General features: G+C 39.2%; 1 protein-coding gene across 4 annotated transcripts in view; it reads right to left on the minus strand.

Annotated features, from left to right (window-relative positions):
• Positions 1 to 227: 227 nt before the first annotated feature.
• The window catches only part of mvk (mevalonate kinase), a 99,709-nt gene continuing 79,302 nt past the window's right edge, over positions 228 to 20,634 (minus strand). For 2 of the 4 annotated variants that reach the window (XR_005635858.1, XR_005635857.1), the window contains 2 exons: positions 18,567 to 18,699; positions 8,904 to 14,430 (listed from right to left, as the gene is read on the minus strand). The gene's annotated coding sequence lies outside the window, so the exon portion shown is untranslated. Of the gene's footprint in view, positions 1,679 to 7,094; positions 8,747 to 8,903; positions 14,431 to 18,566; positions 18,700 to 20,634 lie in introns of those variants that run through there. The other 2 variants (XR_005635860.1, XR_005635859.1) reach the window with 2 other exon arrangements.

Genomic DNA, 20,634 nt, shown 5'->3' on the forward strand with positions numbered 1-20,634 from the left:
CGTTTCTTATTCACAAATGTACAGTATTGTAAGTAAAAGTAAAAAGTATGGTGTAGTAAAACTACTCTCAGAAGTACAATTTTTTAAAAATGTTACTCAAGTAAATGTAACGGAGTAAATGTAACTTGTTACTACCCACCTCTAATATATATATATATGTAGCATTTTTAATGTAGGTAGATCATTTTGACCTGGTCACTTTAAAAGTAGCTCACAAGCTGAAAAAGTGTGGGCACCCCTGCTGTAAGTCAAACAAATGTGATGCAATATTGGTAACCACCATATCAATTTTCATCATAATTTAGATGAAACAAAACATAGAGTACATGAAAAATGAATGCTCCTGTGTGTAATGCATTCACCATTTCATTAAACGTTCAAAAATAAAATATTTTCTTTAGTCTTGATTTGTAAACATGGTTATTTCTGACATGTTTTAATGGTAATAAGGGTGACAGGAGATTATTCTACATTAAAGAGTATGTTTAAAGTTTTCAGGCTTTTGAGTTCGGCACCCATAACTTAGTTACTGCTGGGAACCTCTGATTGTGGGTCAAGTACTGCCCTGGCATGCCTATATTTAATAAGCAACATGCCTTGGTTATAATTTGACACCACATAGCTACATGTTGAGATCAATATCTTCTCCAAATGTGAAATGCAGAGAGTCAGTGTCAGTCACCTTCAGTCACCTTCTCATCCAGCCAATATTTAACCAGTCAACTTTAGTATTGTTCACAGAGCTTTTGATTTCAAATCCAAGAGCATCAGATATAAAGTGGCAAAAGAAGTGAGGACTTTGTGACAAGCCTCTGAGACATTGTCACTCTGGCAGCGTTCAAAAGATTTTTTCATTTAATTTAAGTATATGTTCCTCAAGATGATTCAGTTTCTGCATGAAGAAGTTAGTATAGAATTTGTACCACCATAATAGAACCTTGTGCCACAGTGTCAAAGTAAGGCAGAGCTGAAAGAGGAAGATTTCCAAACACTGAAGTCTTCCAGCAAGAAAAAGTCAACCTGGTGGAGGTGGTGAGGTTACACATTGTGCTGCTTGGGACAACTAGGTAATAACTCCTCCCTCCAGCTTTCATGGTGTCAGCTGACAGTCATGGAGGCTAGGGAAAAATTGTAGGAGCTCTAAAGCAGCCCCAGGAGCTCTCAGCAGAGGTTGTGTTCTCCATCTGTTTTGTACGTCTGCTTTGCCTTTTAATCCTGTGGGGATATGAAGTGCAAGGCCTGTCTGGCAAGGTGCCTCAGGCTTAAACTTTGCAGCAGAAATCCACCTGCATGCCCGCCTCCAGCTGTCATCCCTACTTTCAACTGCAACCCCCCCGCCCCTGCATTTAGAGCAAAAGATAGCATTAACATCTTTCCTTTTAATAGAAGGATCTATAATTTATGACAAAGAAACCTCAGTCAATAATAAAGGTCCCTTACGTATTCATTTGGGCATCACTGCCTCCCAGCTCTAGGACGGTGGATTCAGTTCCCAGTATGACAGCTGTCTGTGTTCAATATGGATGTTGTCACTTTTTACCTTGCTTTCTGGGCATGTTAGTTTCATTCCACATCCAACAAAAATGCATTTTATGTCTGTAAGTGCCTGAGTGCCCCTCGATTGCCTGGCCACCTCTCCAGGGTTGGTGCCTAACTCTCACTCCACTTCCATATAACCCTGTAATAGATAAAGCAGGTACAGACAATGAATCACTGGACAAATAAACAACTCACTCTTCACTACTTTTTATTATCTCTTAGAACACAAGCAATTTGGCTTTCTGGGCTGGGGATCAGTGAGCAGACATTTTGGTGAAAGGGTGAATGGAAAAAGAAGAAGGTGTGTTCAAAAAATGGTGGCAGTTATAGATAGGAGATTGCCACAGACGAAATAAACATGAATGAAACCTGAAGCACGGCTGGCACAGTTTGTATTTGAAGGCAACCCACTAATCCTGCCCCCTGCCCTGGGTGTTGGTCACTCACAAGTTCTGAACTCTAGCATCTACCAACCAGTGCTTCAAGTGGTTTGGTACTCACATCACCTCTTCCAATTTCATCATTGAGTATCAGCACCTTAGCCTATTGGTGAGTAATGTCACCTTTTTGTGAATCTTCACGGATCACTATGCCTATGTTCTTCAATCAAATGTCCAAGAGTTCAAAGCTTCAGAGGACCACCCACAAACATTCCACCTCACATCTTCAATCAAATTTCAATGTACCAACACTTTTTCTTACCATTCTGGTGAGCACTGGCACCTTTTGGTAAATCTGTACAGGGGACTTCATCACCACACTATTCAATCAGTTATTGACACATCCAGACAATCGAAGCTTCCTGGGGGCAACCCCACAACTCTTTGATCAATTGTGACTTCATTGCCATAAAACTGCCAGCGCTGCCAGTAATTTGGTTTCACTTCAAGCACTGCTACCAACTGAATTTAGAATTAATCATATTTTTTTAAATAATGAACAATTAGCAACCAAATGGGACCAAAGTGAAGATGCAATGCCATTTCTGGGGCAGTTAAAAAGGAAAAAGAAACAATACTCTTACTTTAATAATAGACAGCATTGGCTGTGAAAGATGTTATATGTAATAAAAATTAATCAAGTGATTGGCTTTTTCAATTGGACGTTTCCATTAGCAAACAGAGGAAAGATAGGTCATCTGAGAAGACAGCTATAGTACACCTTTACTGGAACATATTGCAGCTTGACTGGCTGAGAACAACAGTCATCTTCTTCTCAGGAATGAGCAACACTGGTCGACTCTCATCCCATTCACATTTATTTTCACACTACCAAGCTAGATGTCCATGAAGAGAATTGTATAATCATATTTCTACAGGGCTCCTGTGACTCTATGGGCCACAATAGGAGCCAAGGTGGGGAATAGAATAGCAATCCTGATATTTGCAGTTTACATCCACATTAACTGCTTTCCCAATTACAATTTGAAAGTATCTGTCAAGCACACATTTATAATCCACTTATTTACTAAAGCAATACTGGGTGGTGGTACCCGAATATACAATTCATTCACATTTTTAAAAAGTGTAAAAATAAATGGCAGCATAAACATAACATTCGTGAAATGTCCCCACTTCCTTACAACATAAGCTCTCACACATTGATATTGCATGGAATATACGCAATTATAAGCATAAAAGTACTTCTTAAGCTGTCCTGGTGTGATGGTATTCCAGGCCTCCCCTAGTGAGGTCTCTATATTATGAATTCAGTTAACTAGAGAGCTTTGCTCAACCAGCCCAGAGAAGTTAATTGTTTCCATGGCTCCCTTTCAAGTGATGATTTTCCACTAGTAAGTCCAGTACCACTGGGTGCTGCAGCCAGTACTTTGGGGCTTAAACTGTTGGACATGTTGCAGGTGTTATGGTAACACTTGCCAGGTGAAGTGGTTGATAATATGGGTAATACTGGTAAAGCAGAAAAATGAACCACCTTTAACATTTGCATTTCATCCTAATGCCAAGTCATAGACCATCCATTCATCCACAAATTATTTTCTTACCCAGTTTATGTAACTTTAGAGTTACAGGTTGCAGCTGATCTAGTGCTGACACCCAAAGCCAAGATACTGCCAGGATCCATTCTACCCATAGAAAACTTTTGATTGGACAGCAGTGCCACTTCACATGACCTGCTTCTTTAGTTGCCAAAGCAGCAATCACCTGAGTACTTAGGCCCACAGCAAACCTATATACTTTGTGGCTTGCTCCATATGTGAACTTTTTGCATGCTTTTTTGCTTCTGATTCTTTTCCAGGAGTCAGTCAAAGTATTAAGGTCAGTTATTCAAAGGCTTAAAAGTAATATCTAGCAAACAACAAAATAAGGAGTCCTCTGTGAGAGCAGTGCCATCAGAAAAACGGGGATGCATTTTAAAAAGCCGCTGTGTCACAGTATTTCCAGAGCCTGCGATCTTCAGCTGTACTCTATCAAGTTCAATTAAGAGCTCTCCCATCTCTGGCGGGCATGTTTGTCATAATCTATTGCAGGCCAGACATTAGAGATATTGAAGGAGCCGACAGAAAATCAATAGGTAGAATTGGGCAGCCAAGACCCAGGGGGTCTCCCTTCCCCCAGCACTCATATCAGCCTGAAATCTCATTCGTTGGCTTGACTTCTCATTCTTTTCCTCCCCCTTATGCCCCCCTCTCTTTCTCTCTCTCTCCCTCTCTTTTTATTCTTCTTGAGTTGAACAGAGAAATTTAATTTCATCTGTAGTTGCTCACATTCCACTTGTGCCTTTTCTTTTGTGGTGTAAACACCTGCCCTCTATAGGGTGATCCAGATCTAATTATGCAATTTTCATTACGCTATAACTTATTGAGTTTATTACATAGAAAATCACCCAAAAAATCCCAGACCATCGAGAAGTGTGTGAACTGACGACATGAAGAATCGTCCCTGCATAAATCAAAGTCATCCAGACGATGTGGATCTGCATAATTAGATCTGGACCACCCTGTATAGTAGATTCCTAAATGCTCTATTTATGTATTTTAGCCAGATCATTTGTCTAAAGCAACTTGGAAATCAAGTTCAGTCACTTCCATAAAAAAATGTGACTACAGACTGGTGCATAAGCTCAGTCACAGTTACGTAGTAAATCAGTAGAATAAATGGAATCAGCCACCATGGGATTTTATACAGTGCATTTCTTAGTGAACACCATACTTTATAGATACAGTCCAATTGTGTCTTTAGTCATACAGTGTGAGCACTGCCAGGTACAGGGACTTGTTAAGAGTCATATATTGAGTCAGTGCTGGGAATTAATCCTGCCAGTGTCTGATTTGATATAGTGCCTCTTATAGGAAAAAAATACCTTAAATATCACTGCAGATACAGGATTCCACCTGTGGTGCAAACTCTAATATGCTTCACCAGAAGATGGGTAATTTTTCAGTTTATACAGTTTTTAAGCTCTTGAAGGTGAAGTGACTCATTCAGGGTCACACAGTGAGTCTGTGGTGGGGATTAAACAAGCCACCTTGTGATTTTATATAGCACCCCTTGCAGGGAAAACCACATCAAGGTGCCTTGAGTCATTTTTTTATATTTTAAGCATTTGCAGGGAGTAAATCACTTTGGCTCACACAACCATTAAGGGTCACACAGTAAGTTTATGGTGGAGACTAAACAAGCCATTTTGTGATTTTATATAGAGTCTGTCATAGGCAGCTGCACTACAGGTACTTCAGTGTCATATATATATTTATACACAGCGTCCTGCACAATTATTGGCACCCCTGTTTAAGATGTGTTCTTAGGCTTTTCCCCCAAGAAATACAGGCTCACAACACAAAAAAGAGAAAAATCCAACCTTTAACTGAAGTACATTTATTCATTGGGAAAAAAAATCCCACATTAAGAAATATGTTTTTTACATGAAATCATGTGTGCCACAATTGATCAGAGTAAATTGGAACTTTTAATTAGTAATTAATGACTTCCTGTGTCCCTGGGGTATACATATGACGTGACACAGAGTCCTATAGCCACTCTTCAACATGGGAAAGACAAGAGAACATGCCGTTCAAGTAAGGCAGATCTGTGTCAACCTTTGGAAGTCAGGTAATGGCTATAATAAAATAGGTACTCACCAATACCTGCCTGTATCTACAGTTAGAGGAATAATAAAGAAGAGTAAAACAACAGGAACAGTGACAAACAATGCTGGACAAGGACCCAAGTTTATCTTGCCACCATACACAGTGAGGAGGATGGTAAGAGAAGTAAAAAATTTTCCAAAGCTCACTGTTAGAAAACTGAAGCTGAAGATGGGTCATCATTGGGTCTTCCAGCAGAATAATGACCCTAAACATATGGCAAAATATACACAGAAATGGCTCAACACACACAAAATCAAGCTCCTCCCATGGCCGTCTCAGTCCCTAGACCTCAACCCCATTGAAAACCTGTGGGGTGAGCTCAAGAGGACAGTACACAAAAGAGGACCCAGGACTCTGTACGATCTAGAAAGATTGTGCAAAGAGGAATGGTCAAAAATCCCTGTCTCTGTATTCTCCAACCTTGTGAAATGTTATAGGAGAAGATTAAGTGCTGGCAAAAGGGGATTGTGCGAAATATTAACGGCAGGAGTGCCAATAATTGTGGCATACATGATTTCATGTAAAAAATGTATTTCTTAATGTGGGATTTTTTTCCCAATGAATAAATGTACTTCAGTTTAAGGTTGGATTTTTCTCTTTTTTTATGTTGTGATCTTATATTTTTTGGGAAAAAAAAGAATTTATTAGAAGCCTAAGAACACATATTAACCAGGGGTGCCAATAATTGTGGAGGGCACTGTATATATATTTATATTTATATATTTACACAATTTGAGCACTTGCAGTTGGAGATGAACCTCTGGGTCGTATGGCAGGTTTGTAGTGGGGACTGATATGGCTACTTTGTGATTTCATATAGCATCTCTCTTAGTGAACATCATAAAAAAAACTGCTTTAAAGGCACAGTGTAATTAACTTTCATCATGGTATAATTTAAGCAGTTGTAAGTGAAGTGACTCACTCAGGGTCACACAGTGGTTCATTAGCAGTTTTTAAATTAGAAATCTTACATTGGTGGACTAGTTTGAGCTGCACTCAAGATGATTTTACGTTCATAATGAACATCTCATCTTTCTGCATTTCTCTACTGTCATCTATGGATTGTGAAGTAACTTACTCAAGCTCACAGTGTCATAGGTGACAAATGAGCCCACCACTTTGAGATGTAAGTAGTGCATTTCACATTGAAAGCCACCCTAAAACATCTTACAGGTGTAGTATAGAGTTCCATAGTTATGCAACAGTCATACACTCATTCACTGACAGGGAGAAAAGCTTCCATATTTCGATTTTATACAATTCCCTCATAGGGAAAACCACCACATATATTTATTTGGTCACTACTTTACAGACTAAAATGCAGGAGCATTCCACCTGTGGTGTAAACTCTAATATGCTTCACCAGAAGATGCAAAAAGAGTCCACACTATATGCTCTTAAGTGCATTACAGAGATGACTATCATGAAGTCCAGAAGTGGGGTAAGGTGTGATTTGATTGCAAAGAGGCATAAAGTGTGAACTGCATGCAAGGAGTTCAACTAGAAAATTAAATGGGTTACAAAGAAAAGGCATTTATTTAAAAGCAACAGACAAATGCACAGTCAGAGATTTGTTTATCAGTAATAACAAACAATACCGAAAGACCTAAATAGTGATGCTAGATAACAACATATAGTAGTCAAGACAAAAAAGATTTCTAATCCAGAAAAGTACTAAAACTATCTTGGGTTTCTTATCACTTAAGTATATTAATATAGAGTCTGGTTTAAGTTATAAATGGTCCAACATTAGAACATTAGAAACATTAAAAATGTTGTGACAAAAACAGGCCACTTAGCCCAATTAGCACATCCATTTTATTCAACTAGATTGTCTAAAATAACCTCAAGCTGAGATGTGAAGGAGCATAAAGTCTTACTTTCCTCCACATTATTTGGTAATTTATTCCATGTGTCTAGGGTTTTTGCATGAAGAAAAAAAACTTTCTAACATTTGTGTGAAATCTACTCTTAACAGGTTTCCATCTGTGTCAACATGTTCTTGTTGCAGAATTTACTGTAAGGTAACAACTGGGATTCATTGTACTAATTCCTTTCATAATTTTAAACACTTAAATCATGTATGTACCCTCTTAAACTCTGTTTGCTTAAAACATTGGGATGATGACCACAAAACACTCTTGCTCATATGCTTGCAGCCACATGAATCAAAAAAAATGGCATAGAATATAGTTAAAGTTGTATCAAAATGGTGTCATTTTGACATCATGACCCCCCAATTATGATGATAAAATTAATGAATAACAAAACAGACAATAATTATAACTCCAAAAATGCTACAAACAACTTCAGTAAGCCTATAATACAGATTCATGGCACAAAGCAGATATTAATTCCTTGGTTCTGAAACAGACTGGATGCTAGTGTAGTGGAGCCAGTCAAGGGATCACAGTGTTAGACTTGTAGTGGGATTCCAAGTGCAGCCAAATATTAACATTTCTTGAAAAGTGACCATTGATGATTGGGTTGTAGTAATCCAGTTAAAAGGCATCACAGTATAGCAAAGTTTTTCAATGCCTGAGGGAGAGGGATGTGGCCAATCCTAGTGACAGAATAAGTCAGACGTCCAGAATGCAAACTTAAATGTAGAAACAACATTAGCAATTTGAAGTTATATTAACTTAGCATTTTTTATTCCTCTATGACATTTACTCACCTTGCTGGATTCTCTGGAGATAGCTAAGAAAAAAGATGGAGCTGTGATCAGGTTCTTCTGTTGTCTTTCGTTCTGGGCTGGCTACACAACAGCTATCCAGCAGTCTGTGACTTATCAGCCCCATATGAGTTAAATGGCATTCTCATATCTATTTGTCAGAGTAACAAATGACCAAGAAGCAGCCAAGGGATGCTGATGGAGTACTGTGGGAATATCACGGAAGACAACAGCAAGAATTTGGAATAGCAGGTTTCTGTCTATTCAAGGCATCTTTTCATTCATGGTAAATGGATAATGTCCTAAACAGGGTCTCCAACTTGGAGAATGCACAAACTCCACTCAGACAGTGACTAAGATGGAGTTTGAATCCAGGTCTCAGAAGCTGTGGGGCAACACACCAGTGTGACACAATGCCACCCTCTCTGCAAAGGAAAAAAAAGGTTTTACTTAGTGAATGAGTTATGGCATTGTTTTAGGCAGGTAATCTGCAGCTACCTGTGATCATAATTTTGAGGCCCACACCGCAAAGGTTTTAGTTTACAGAGAGCACATTGAACTAACTGATACATCATTTTTCAGTTTTTTTTTTTTGGTTGGAGGATTTCCCAGTTAGAATGAATCATTAATAAAGAATTGCCTACATACCCCTTTTGACCCTGTCCTGTCCGTTTTCATTATGCCAACACCTGTCACTCTCACCCTTGGAGTCCAAATCACACAGCAGCCCTCTGAATGTTGAATTATCATTTCATTACTGATTTCTAACTACAGACATGACTGTTTTCTTTTAAACCTTGTCACCATGGAAACTATTGATTGCTATTTGTAAAGGCGAGCCCGTTCGTGCCTGATTAGACACTAATGCTGCAATATGACAAGCATCTGCTCTGAGGATGGGATTCAAGATCAGCCTAGTTAGCAACCACAGCCATGCTGCTCCCACCTCCAGAGCATCCACCTTTTCAGCAATCCCCAGGTTTGGGTCAAAATTCCACTGTGCTCAGACACTTAGTCAGTGTCTCAAAGTCACACTTGTAATTGGGATAAGTCTGACCAAAAGTGGCAAAGGCCAAAGACACTAAAAAATGTGGCAAGGCCTACAGAATGTCAAGGTAGGAGCCCAACTACTTGGACAGAGTAACAATCCATAATTTGTTGAAAGCCACATAGAATTTCAACACAACAGAAGTGATCACTGACTCTTACTGAACAGAGAGTGTGGTTACTGAAGTGATGATTAAACTCCAACTGAAGTGTACCAATTCTAGCTACCCTTTACCCCATCTAAGCAGGCAATATACCACCTACAGTAACCACTAAACTCCTGTTAGGCCGTATCACCTGCTATCCATTGTGCCAACTATATTGCTCACTATTGCCATCAAAAATGTGCCACCCATAGTGACCACTGACCTCTAATAAACAGATGGTGTGTCATCTGCACTAACCACTAAACCTTTGTTAAATTGTGCTAGCCTGCAGTGACAATGGTCCTCTACTAAGCAGCGTTCAACAAATAGTGACTACCGAAGCCATACTAGAGTAAGACAACTAGACATTTATAATGATCTCTCCAAATGACCACAAAAGCTTAATTAAGTAGACACTGGGCCACATGCGGCAACCACTGACGCACTACTAAACAGCCAGACTGTGAGAGTGCTGCAAAGCTTAGCAAGAGAGAGCCTGCTGCCACATTAGAGGCTCCCTTTCAGTTAGAAACCCAGATCAGCCACTGTACCAAAAAAAGTTTGGCTCCACTGGCTGAGAAGGCTGACCTCGAGCTGTCTCAAGGAGGATGTGAAGTTGAGAAGGGGATGTTGATCAGAGTATACTTCTCAGTAGAAGCAGTGTGCCTGATTCAATCCCTTAGTAAAGCATGTCACTGACAGTGACCGATAGATCTTCTTATGTACACAGTGTGTCAAGTTGCATGATGATAAATTGTGCCATCTTTAGTAGTAACCTTTGACCTCTACTAAAACAACAGTCACCACTGATACCCTACTAAATGGACATTGTGCTCCTTGCAGTGATGCAGACACAGAACTTGCATCGTGCAGGCTTCATTTTGAGTATGGAGGCTTTTCCCGGTGCTTTGGCTGCTCACACTGTATGTGCCTGGAAACATCAGTGACGCGTAGTGGCGGGTGTCTGGCAAGTCGGTGTGCCTGTCAAAACAATACATTTTGAGGAGAAGTGCACAGTACTCTCATAATAAATGCATTTGTTAATTCCAGTCATGATGGCAACCATCATCCTGGTGTTCTGGAGGATTACTCAAGTATGTCAAGCCTTTCATACAATAACAAAGCAGCAGCACAATAGAAAGAAACATGGCTTTGCTTCTGTTCCAGTCACCAGGACTGCAGATGAGCTTTGGATAGAAGTTTCCAAGGGTGGTACCTCAAGGTGCAATTGGCATGCACTATGGGAAACATTATCTCTCCCTCAATGTTACACGATAACTTGAACTAAACCATCAGGTGAAACAGGGAACACTGGTGCTGAGGAGGCTGTGGAGCTCTGTGGCAATGGACTGAGAGCAAAAATAGTTTGAAACAGATGCCAGCCCAGAATCCCCTTAGCAAAGCGATATTTGTACATTGGTCACTTTTAAAGAATGCCCTAGGTTTACCTTTATATTTCCACTTTGGACTGCTTATGTGAAAGACTGAGCAGATTTGAATTTTCCAATTAGTGAAAAAACAAAGAAAGCTGGCAAGGTGAGAAGAAATGGGCAAGATGGAGAGATGACATCACTGAGGAGGCTATATGGTACCACAGTGTCCAGAAGAAATCCCTCCATTGGCATTTATAATTGTTTACAGAGACAAGTGACACAACTAAAGTTTAACAATTTGTATTGAATGCACCTACTTTTGATTTTTGTTGCTATTTTTGTTTTTATAAATTTTTGTTATTATTCTTATAATGTCATCACACCACTGATTTAGTTAAGGTTTTGTCAAAAAGGGGCCAATATTTTGTGCTTTATTTTCATTTTGTTGACTGCAAAGATGCCCATTGCTATCTTTGTGGGCCAATGGTAATGTGATGAGAGGTAACAGTTCAACAGTGGGTGAATCCAACCTTTGTATCATCAGACTTCATAAAAATCAAAGACAGCTTAGTGATAGAGCAAGTAAGTGGCAATCAAAACAAAAATAACATTTTAGTTTAGTTTCACTTTGACTAAGAATTTTTGAATAATAGTTTGGTTTTAGTAAAAAGTGTTCTAGATTTATACATATCTCAGCTCTGGTTAATGGCAATCCTTTGAACTCATCCCAAAATAACAATATATTTTTTGTCACTCAAACCACCACTTAAAAATTTTATAAACAAAAAACACACACTGAAATGTAACAATAATAACAGTGGACATTTTGAAGTGCTTGGCCTCATTGCTTAAAATTATTTTTTTGTTTTAATGTTGGCCTTTGTGTAGGGTTTAGCCTTTTTATTATAACATTTCTTTGAATATATGCCCTTTGTCTAACTGATATTATTTTTTAATTATTTCCTTTTAATTCTACTTGGCCATTTACTTTATTATCATTTTTCTTCACTTCTAGCCTATTGTAATCCTTGGCACTTTTGATTTATTTTTGTTAATTTTGAATCATAGCCTCCACTTTTTGTTGGTCTGATTTTCTTTATTTTGTTTTGTACTATTAAAAGTCATTAAAGTATTCAATTTTGAATGTTTTGTTAATAAACCAATTAAACTTTAATCTAGTCTTTTTAGGACTCAATGTCTTTCTTCTAGTTCAAAGGCCAAAATCATAACACTAACAAATGAAACAGCATCCAAATATGCCACAAATGGTAAGGACGACCATGTGCAAAACTTGCCAACTAAAAATATCTCTGAAATATTATCCATGGTTTATTTTCTTACAAATGAAAAACATTTGAATATGTTCACTTCAGTGCCTGCAAGAGTTGCCAAGTATGACTGGCCCATGTGGCTGTATACAAGCAGGCTGACTAAATGCGCTACACAAACACTTGCTTGTTGTATTTTACCAGACTAATGTGTTGTTATTATTTTCCTCCCTGCTTTGTTTTACGAGAGCCCCTGCAGTGAGAAATCCAATAAACTTGTACAATATGACAATATGATTCGTTTAGGACATGTGAGCCATCCAGCCTGTTTACTTAGACTGTTTACTTTTGACTAGTGTTTTCAAAGGGACATTGACCGCCAATGTTGAACTTGAAGGTTACATGACTGTTTAACTGCATGGGGTTTAACTGAGCAAAATGAAACCAATTAATGAATGAACAGAGCACTGAGCAAAACACAAATTTGGGGCCAGTTGCAAATACGTGAGTCTGTCTCTCTATAGAGAACTTTGACATGTGAGCAGAGACCAAAACAGTCTAACTAAGCAAAAATAAATAAATAAATCCTGCTCATTGGGCAATATGTCTCTTTTTAAGAATTTAAAGAGGAAGCTGGTATTCAAACTTGCAGCAGTGAATGCATCAGAAGAGCCAACAGTTACATACATGCTCAGCCAACTCCTTTATGTGACGATGAGAAGAAATTAGAATAACCAGAACTCAGCCAGATAGGCTCAGGGAGAATGCAGAAACTCCATATGGACAGTAATTATGCTGAGAACTGAGAAACAGCAAAAACAACTACTGAACTAAGATGTGATAATAGGGTGAAGAACAGAATCATTTGTAATGATCAGCAGCTCAAAAATGGGACATACAGCACAAACACCTTGACCCACTTCCCACCAAATCACTCAGTTTTTGTGATAAATTGGTATATTTGTACATAAATAATACATACATAAATAAAAACATATTGGACCATTTGACTTGGTGCACCACTTCATGATCTAACAGTGAGATGGAACCCTGCTAAGTTCATGATATATTTATATTATTTTATATTACAGTGCCTGACTTACACCAAGTAGTGGGTCCTATGTGCTAGATGCCTAGTGTTGTGCTCCTGTACAATAAAGTAACTGGTGAATCCATATAAAATAGAATTGTCTCTGAACAGGCTGTGAATGTACATTTGGCAGTTCTGGAACAACACATTCTCTATTCTCTGCATAAAGGGATTCCTGGGGAGCCAAACAATGTCCTTCTCATGGCATATGAGGTGCCATGTCTCATGGGTTGCTTCAAGTGTGTGAGTACCTAAGAACACCCCAAAAAGTACTGAGTGGTGTGAAGGTGTGTTCCTAGGTATGCAGGTTCTCGGCAGGTGTGCAGTGGCGTTTTTCCCTCTGTGATGCACCTTATGCAATGTCTGTCTCTGTAGTTTCCTAGCACGCATAAAGGACTGGGGTAGCAATCCCTCCTGTTACTGTATGCTCGTGCACGCCAGGTCCTCAAATCTGCTGAGGAGGCCATGGAAGGCCACATTCTATATCTTGGAATGCATAATAATGAGGAAAGCAATGGAAAAAAATGGTTAGGTGCTACAGCGGAAGTGAGTATGGGGTTACATAAGGGTGTTGAACTTGGAAATTATGATTTCTTCACAATTTTGTTATATTTCTAGACTTAATAACAGCACTACTTCTTTTAAGTGTGTGCAATGCCAATTCCAGGGACTTCACATAAGAAGCAAGGGCTACACCTTGTGATATATCACCCTGTGCCAACCCCTGTCTTGTGTCTTGGGGGTCTGTGGTGAATGCTGGGATCAAATTCATTGCATTCTATGCAAATTAGATCAAAGGCAATTATTGTGTCTTGCTAAGTCACCTCTGACAAAAGGCATCAGCTCTTTCCCTTTCCAGTCGATTCGCTTATTTGTAACAAATGTTCTCTGCAATACACACTCATCAAACTGTGAGCCCTCGCGGCGTACTCCACCGGGGAGTGCTGTTTATTTATTGCTTTAGATTAGATTCATCTCTATTATGGAGAAAAGCAGCTGCTGATAGTGGGCGCCATGTTAGCTGTGCCGTGCAATAATTGATTGATTGAGGCCGCCGTTAACCACAGACAGGGCAGAGCACTTCATCTGTTGGAAGGTGTCCGGTCTCAGGACCAGAGTCGATACAACCTTCACCGCAGTCATGACCTTTGAGGTTCATTTAGTGTCCACATTTTCTTTTGAAATCTAAAATGATAAAAAAAAAAACTTTTGAACTGTGTCTTTCTTTGGTAGAGTTAGCATTTTCAATCAACACTTTATATAAAATTATTATGACAACCAGATATTCAGGGTCTCCAAACAAGAATGTATCATAGTTTTCACCAATAAAATATAACAGTTTTGCCCAGTTTCAGTCCATTTTCCTGTCAATTTCAATGCACAAGAATGGCAGATTTTACTCTGGCTCGCCCAAGGCTTTCTGATTTCCAACACCGTAGGTTAAATGCAGTGACAGTATTAAATCTAGAAATTAACTGTCCTAGTTTTCACCATGGTTGTCCTGATTGTCAGCATGAAAGGCTAAAAGCCATGTCACCTTTTAAAGGATCATTTTAGAAGAAAAGAATAGCAGGCTGTTCTAGTTTTAACCATAAAAGTTCCCAAGTGTCTTGGGCTTTGAACTCCAACAACTCAAAGCCATACCCACTTTTTCACCATGATTTTAAAGCCCCAGTGTGCTGGTAGAACGTCCTGCGCACTGCTGAACATTCTGTGATTGATTTTCAAAATTAAAACCACTCCGGTATACTACCATTTATTTTGATCAACTTAAAATAGCCTGGAAGTAGTGAGGCCGGATGGCACTATGTTGTGGTGGGTTGTATAAGCAACAGGAGCTTGAACTACAGGGCTGCCAGCTCAAGTCCCAATTGTGACCCTGAACATGGCTTTTAATGTGCCTGTGCTCTAAGTGTAAAAATCAGGCATATAAAGATTTAAACTAAGTATCTGTACTTTTAAAGTGCCTTGGGATAGTGTTTGTTATTGAAAGGTGGTATGTAAAATGCAGTATAAATTGTTTTACTGAGGATTTTCACTATGTTTTCTTGTGTATTATAGTATTTTGCTCACTGTGAAGTGTTTTGTAATAGTGCCCACTGGCAAAGGTGCTATATAAAGTAAACACTCACCACCTGACCATGTTACTTGTCCAGTATTTTATTACAATGGGAGTGCTCATGGTGAATGATACCATTATACATAAAGCCTGTTTGTAGTATATTGGTCATAAAGGCATATGTCCAAAACTTTCAAGTAGAATGGTTCTCTTCATTAATAGTTTGAATTCTTTTTTTTTTGGTACATACATTCTGGATGATCAAATCTGATTGCCACAGGTGCTGAGCTACACTCTTTGCAACTCCCCATCTATCCATTCATCTTTCTACTCATCCAAACTTGCTCAATCCAGTTCAGCATCTATTATAAAAAAGTACTCTAATATGCCCCTTGTGACACTCACTGTATTCTCCATTCAATCATAAAACCTTTTTCTGCACTGACACAAGAAGTTGGAGCTGCCTGTCTTCCTTTGCTTGTAGATGTTACAGAAATATGAAGACAGACACACTTAGGTTGACTGTTTGAAATAGACAACCCTTCTATTATATTGCACCCATCTGAAGCAAAAAACAGATTTTTCAACTTATTTTTACAATGTTGGCTGGTTATGTGACTTACTTACAGAAGTCAAAGGTCTTGTGTAAAGTCCTTCACCTTAATCATTACAGTGCCATACTTCTCAAAATGTACATATCACATGTGGACAGTCCATAGGTTTCTACATTAGTGCAACTGGAGCTGTTGCACAGATTCAGTGATAAGAAGTGAACCAACAGTTTTGTTTTTTGCAGTTCACCAGTGTACTCATTAGCCCATAAATCCTTAAACACTTGGGGAGTCAGTTAGTCAGTCATTCTACTACCTGCTATATCCTAACACAGGGTCACGGGGGTCTGCTGGAGCTATTAACATGCAAAACAAAGGGTGCAAGGCAAAAACAAACCACTGCAGGGCACACACACACCCCAGGAACAATTTAGGATCCCCAGTGCACCTAACCCGCTTTTCTTTGGACTGTGGGAGGAAACCCATGCAGACATGGGCAAAACATGCAAACTCCACACAGGGAGGACCCAGGAAGCGAACCCAGGTCTCCTTACTGCAAGGCAGCTGCACTACCACTGGGCCACCGTGCCACCCTACACGTGGGGAGGACACTGCAATATGTAGATCACACAATCATTACTTCATATAGCACCTAGACAATCTCGCAAAGCAGTTTACATAATCACTGAATTCAACTTCAGGGTCATAAATAAACTAAATAAAGTATAGCAGTGAAGCATAATCTAGTGTGTTCCTTACCAATGTTATTGATAGACCATTAGACCCTGTCTGCTGTTGCTGCGTCATATTCCAGGATATTTACGGTGCAGTACTGACACTTGGTAATTTACAGGTTTTGGCATTTCTGCATTTTGCGTCCATGAGGGAAACGAATAAATATAAATTAGCCTAGAGGGTGCCGGATGACTGAAATCCACTTGCCTTAATTACAGATTCTCCATTTCCAGTTAGACATCAGCCAGACCGCTGGATATGCACGCCCTGATTGCTTTTAGCTGTCTATCCAAATTAAACTCCCCTAACCAGAGGCACGCAGTCCAGCATCTACAAAGCAGCCCTAATTGGTTCTAATAAACATATTTTAAGATGCACAGCGGGCTTCTAATATGTTTTACAAGTCAATGGCTTGCGTGCGCGTGCAGACATTTCTTGTGTATGCATGGTCACCGGCCTAAGCTCGAGTTGCTGATTCTGTACAGCACATCACACACCAACATTTCCATTTGATTCTTGCATTAGTTTTAATTATGGCTCTTAATGCCTTACTAGCTACCCGAGATTTTTAAGCTGAAATAATTTGATTTAGTTTTAATATAAAAAGGGATTTTTATAAATGTCTCATAATGCCTTAAAAAGGGCAGATGCCAAGCTGTCTTTCATGTAATGTGTCATTACACTAGAAGACAATAATATTCATAAGTCTACAGGTCACCCCTTAAAGTGCTGTATAAAGATAAAGACTGGCTCCTACTTGTTGGCCCATATGCATCTTCACTACTCACTGATGCTTTTCTATGAAGCAGGAGCTGTCACAGGTTGAAGGACTTCATGTTCATCAGTTGGCCAAGTCTTGTCCTGTGTTTGAATCTCAATCAGGTCATGCATCTCTAATGTTAAGAAGGGTCTGGCTGCAGACCTTTAGAGACAGGCTCTCTTTTTGCTTTTGTAGAGTTAGGCAAATGGCCACAGGCCAGTACACTGAAGCAGACCCCTCCAGACTCTTCTCTAGTAGATTGTCCTGCCTGTCCACTGGTGTCCAAGCGGGAGGGTGATGAGTCTAGTTGGAATACCAAAAGCTCAACTAGAACATGGTAGCTTGTAAGAACATTCTAGAAATTGAAGGTCACCATGATCGCCACACATTCCCATGTTACTTCTTTTTGTTTTTTTCTGATCTGTAAACATATCCTAGGTATTCAGGATTTATTGTCATCAGTTCACATTTAAATGTTTTCTCTTGCCATAAATGTAGATCAACATAGCAGATAGATATGAAAGATATTAGTAACTAAATGTACATGCGGGGGCGGAGTGGTGGCTCTGAGGCTCAGGATCTGCGCTGGTATCCCAAAGGTTGCCGGTTCGAATCCCCATCACTGCCAAAAGATCCTACTCTGCTGGGCCCTTGAGCAAGGCCCTTAACCTTCATTTGCTCCAGGGATGCTGTACAATGGCTGTCCTGTGCTCTGACTCCAAGGGTTATGTGAAAAACCAAGTAATTTCCTTCGGGATTAATAAATGTATAATAAAATAAAATAAACTGGGGTGTAAACTACCAGGGGAAAAAACAGACAGATTTAATCTCCTGTTCATGAAACTGTGAGTAAGTAGCAGGTAGAGGTCACTATTAATTATCGCCTCCCAAATTTCTTAATAGTATATATTCACTTCATTTGTAGATTGAAGCGATCTGACAGTGAATGACTATCGTTGTCCCTGAAAGTCCCTGTATGGCTTACCAGATGCAGTACAGGTCGGCAGTCATGTGCAGGTACATTTTTATCATGCCTATTCACAGTGTGATATAAATGGATGGCCGCAGACTTGGTCCCTAGAAGCATCTGCAAATGACCCATCTATTAATATCATGGCATCAGCCGTGAATGGCGTAAGAGATGAGCACTCCTGTCTTGTGCAGGTGTCTGAGCCATCATGAGAAATGCTGTCTGTCAGGAGCAGGGCACACTTACCAGCTGAACAACAGGTCAAGATGTGGACTTCTCCCGTCTTCCTGGGGAGAAGTGTCACTCACAAACAAACCATGGCTGCTACCCACCTACTGTGTGAGGTCTGGAGCTCAGAAAGGCCTTGAGTCACATATGACTGAAAAGAGAAATGCATGTACAGAGCTGATATAGTGAGATGCAGATTATTTATAGCATCACAGAAATGCAAACATTTTGTAATGTCAGTCATAAATGGGTCTGCACATTCTTATCCAACCTGTGAAATGTTAAAAATTTGAAAGTGCAAACTAGGTAGGGTTGAATTTTCTATCTTTCACCAAATTTTAAGGAACTTAAATGCCAGAAATGTAAAGAATGAACAGGATGGAATATGTGACTTGATTGGGCGAGTGTAGTAACAAAAATGTTAACTTGGCCAGAATTAAAACACAAAGACTGTGTTATACAGAAGAGACAGAACATGTAGTGACCAAAAGGCCACCTGTCAGCATGCCCACCTAGTGACACAGCTTCAGGAGAGCCTATGACATTTAAAGGAAGCACTGATTTTATTCCACTGTATTTTACTTTCTTGTACAGTTCCCAGTCTCTCTCTTAGCCATTCTAACCTGCCTCTCTATTTATTTTTGCCCATTTGAATCCCCCAATTTTTTGCCTTACACTGCAATATCCTTATATGTTCTGTAACTTATTAAAATGTTCACAATGCTCTTTTCAAACAGAAATGACTAGCTTTTGATTATATAAATGCATTGTGTCACAGTGTAAGGCATTGTATAAAATACAAACTCTGTGCATTTTAGATCTCTACATACTCCAGTTTTCACCCTATATTTCCAAAGATGTGCCCCTTGCTACAGAACCAAAGGTCCAGAGGTAGGAGTTGGACCTGATTCAACTCCTGACATAGATAGTTTTCAATGGCTTGATAAAAAAAGTAAATGATCAAATAAATAATACTTCCTCTTGGGATCACCACTAGTCAAGTAAAGGTCAGGCACTGCAGCCTCACCAAAGGCAGGACAAGATTCCTAAAAGATTCACACCTCTTGCAATCTGTATGATTGTAAGAAGATTGATCAACCCACCTATGATTCAGTTGTTAAAATATACAAAACATAATATTGAAGAATACTACATAAAACAAAGAATGAAAGATGGATACATAAAGAATCACTGTATGTTAACAGATAAATGAAAAGAAAGGCACAAGATAGATAGATAGATAGATAGATAGATAGATAGATAATATTTTATTTGAACACAAAGGGCAATGATAAGGTTATAATAAATAATAAACCCCAAACACACATAAGAACTATGGCTTCTGGCGTAGATAAGAAGACAGCTGCTGCTATCAACAACAGGCTTATAGGTGGCTGCAAGGTTAAGTCAGACCTGCCCAGTTGTACCACAGATTTATATTTAAAGGTATTAACATTTGAATAGAGAGGGTCCAGGTTCATGTGTCCATAAATGGAACCTGCATGTGTAAGTGTACCCTGTGGTTCACTGATATGCCAACTGCTATTTCTGCCTTTTTCCCTTGATGCTGCCAGGGTAGGTCCTCCACAACCTTGAATTTAACTAAGTGGGTTCAAAAAGTGTGGATGAATGACCAAACATTCTTGCCTGCCGAGAACATTTTAAAGTAATATTTCTTTCCAGTTAAAGATTTTTACAGCCTTTGTGTACCCAGATTAAATAACAGCTTTACAATAATAGGGTAGCCCCACCTACAACTATGGGGATGTGCAGTATTTCCACTAAACACCCAACTTACAATTCATCTTTCATTTTCAATATTCAGAAAAAATAAAGTAAAACTTAAATTAAACAAGTTTACAAACATAAAAAGGTAGAAAGAGCACTAACAAAGGCAAGTTGGTTTCTACCCACATTGACCTCTGCCTCTATACAATGGAACAGAAAGAATTAAGTGACAAAAAATAAACTTTACAGTATGTGTAATTCACAATATGGTCATAAAGACTATATAAGACGCTCAGAAGGAGGGATCACTGCAGTACTGGGGAGCCTATGTGGTTCAACATCATAGTTCATGTGTCAC

The sequence above is a fragment of the Polypterus senegalus genome, chromosome 12 (assembly GCF_016835505.1).
Source record: "Polypterus senegalus isolate Bchr_013 chromosome 12, ASM1683550v1, whole genome shotgun sequence".
In the NCBI taxonomy this organism is placed as follows: domain Eukaryota; kingdom Metazoa; phylum Chordata; class Cladistia; order Polypteriformes; family Polypteridae; genus Polypterus; species Polypterus senegalus.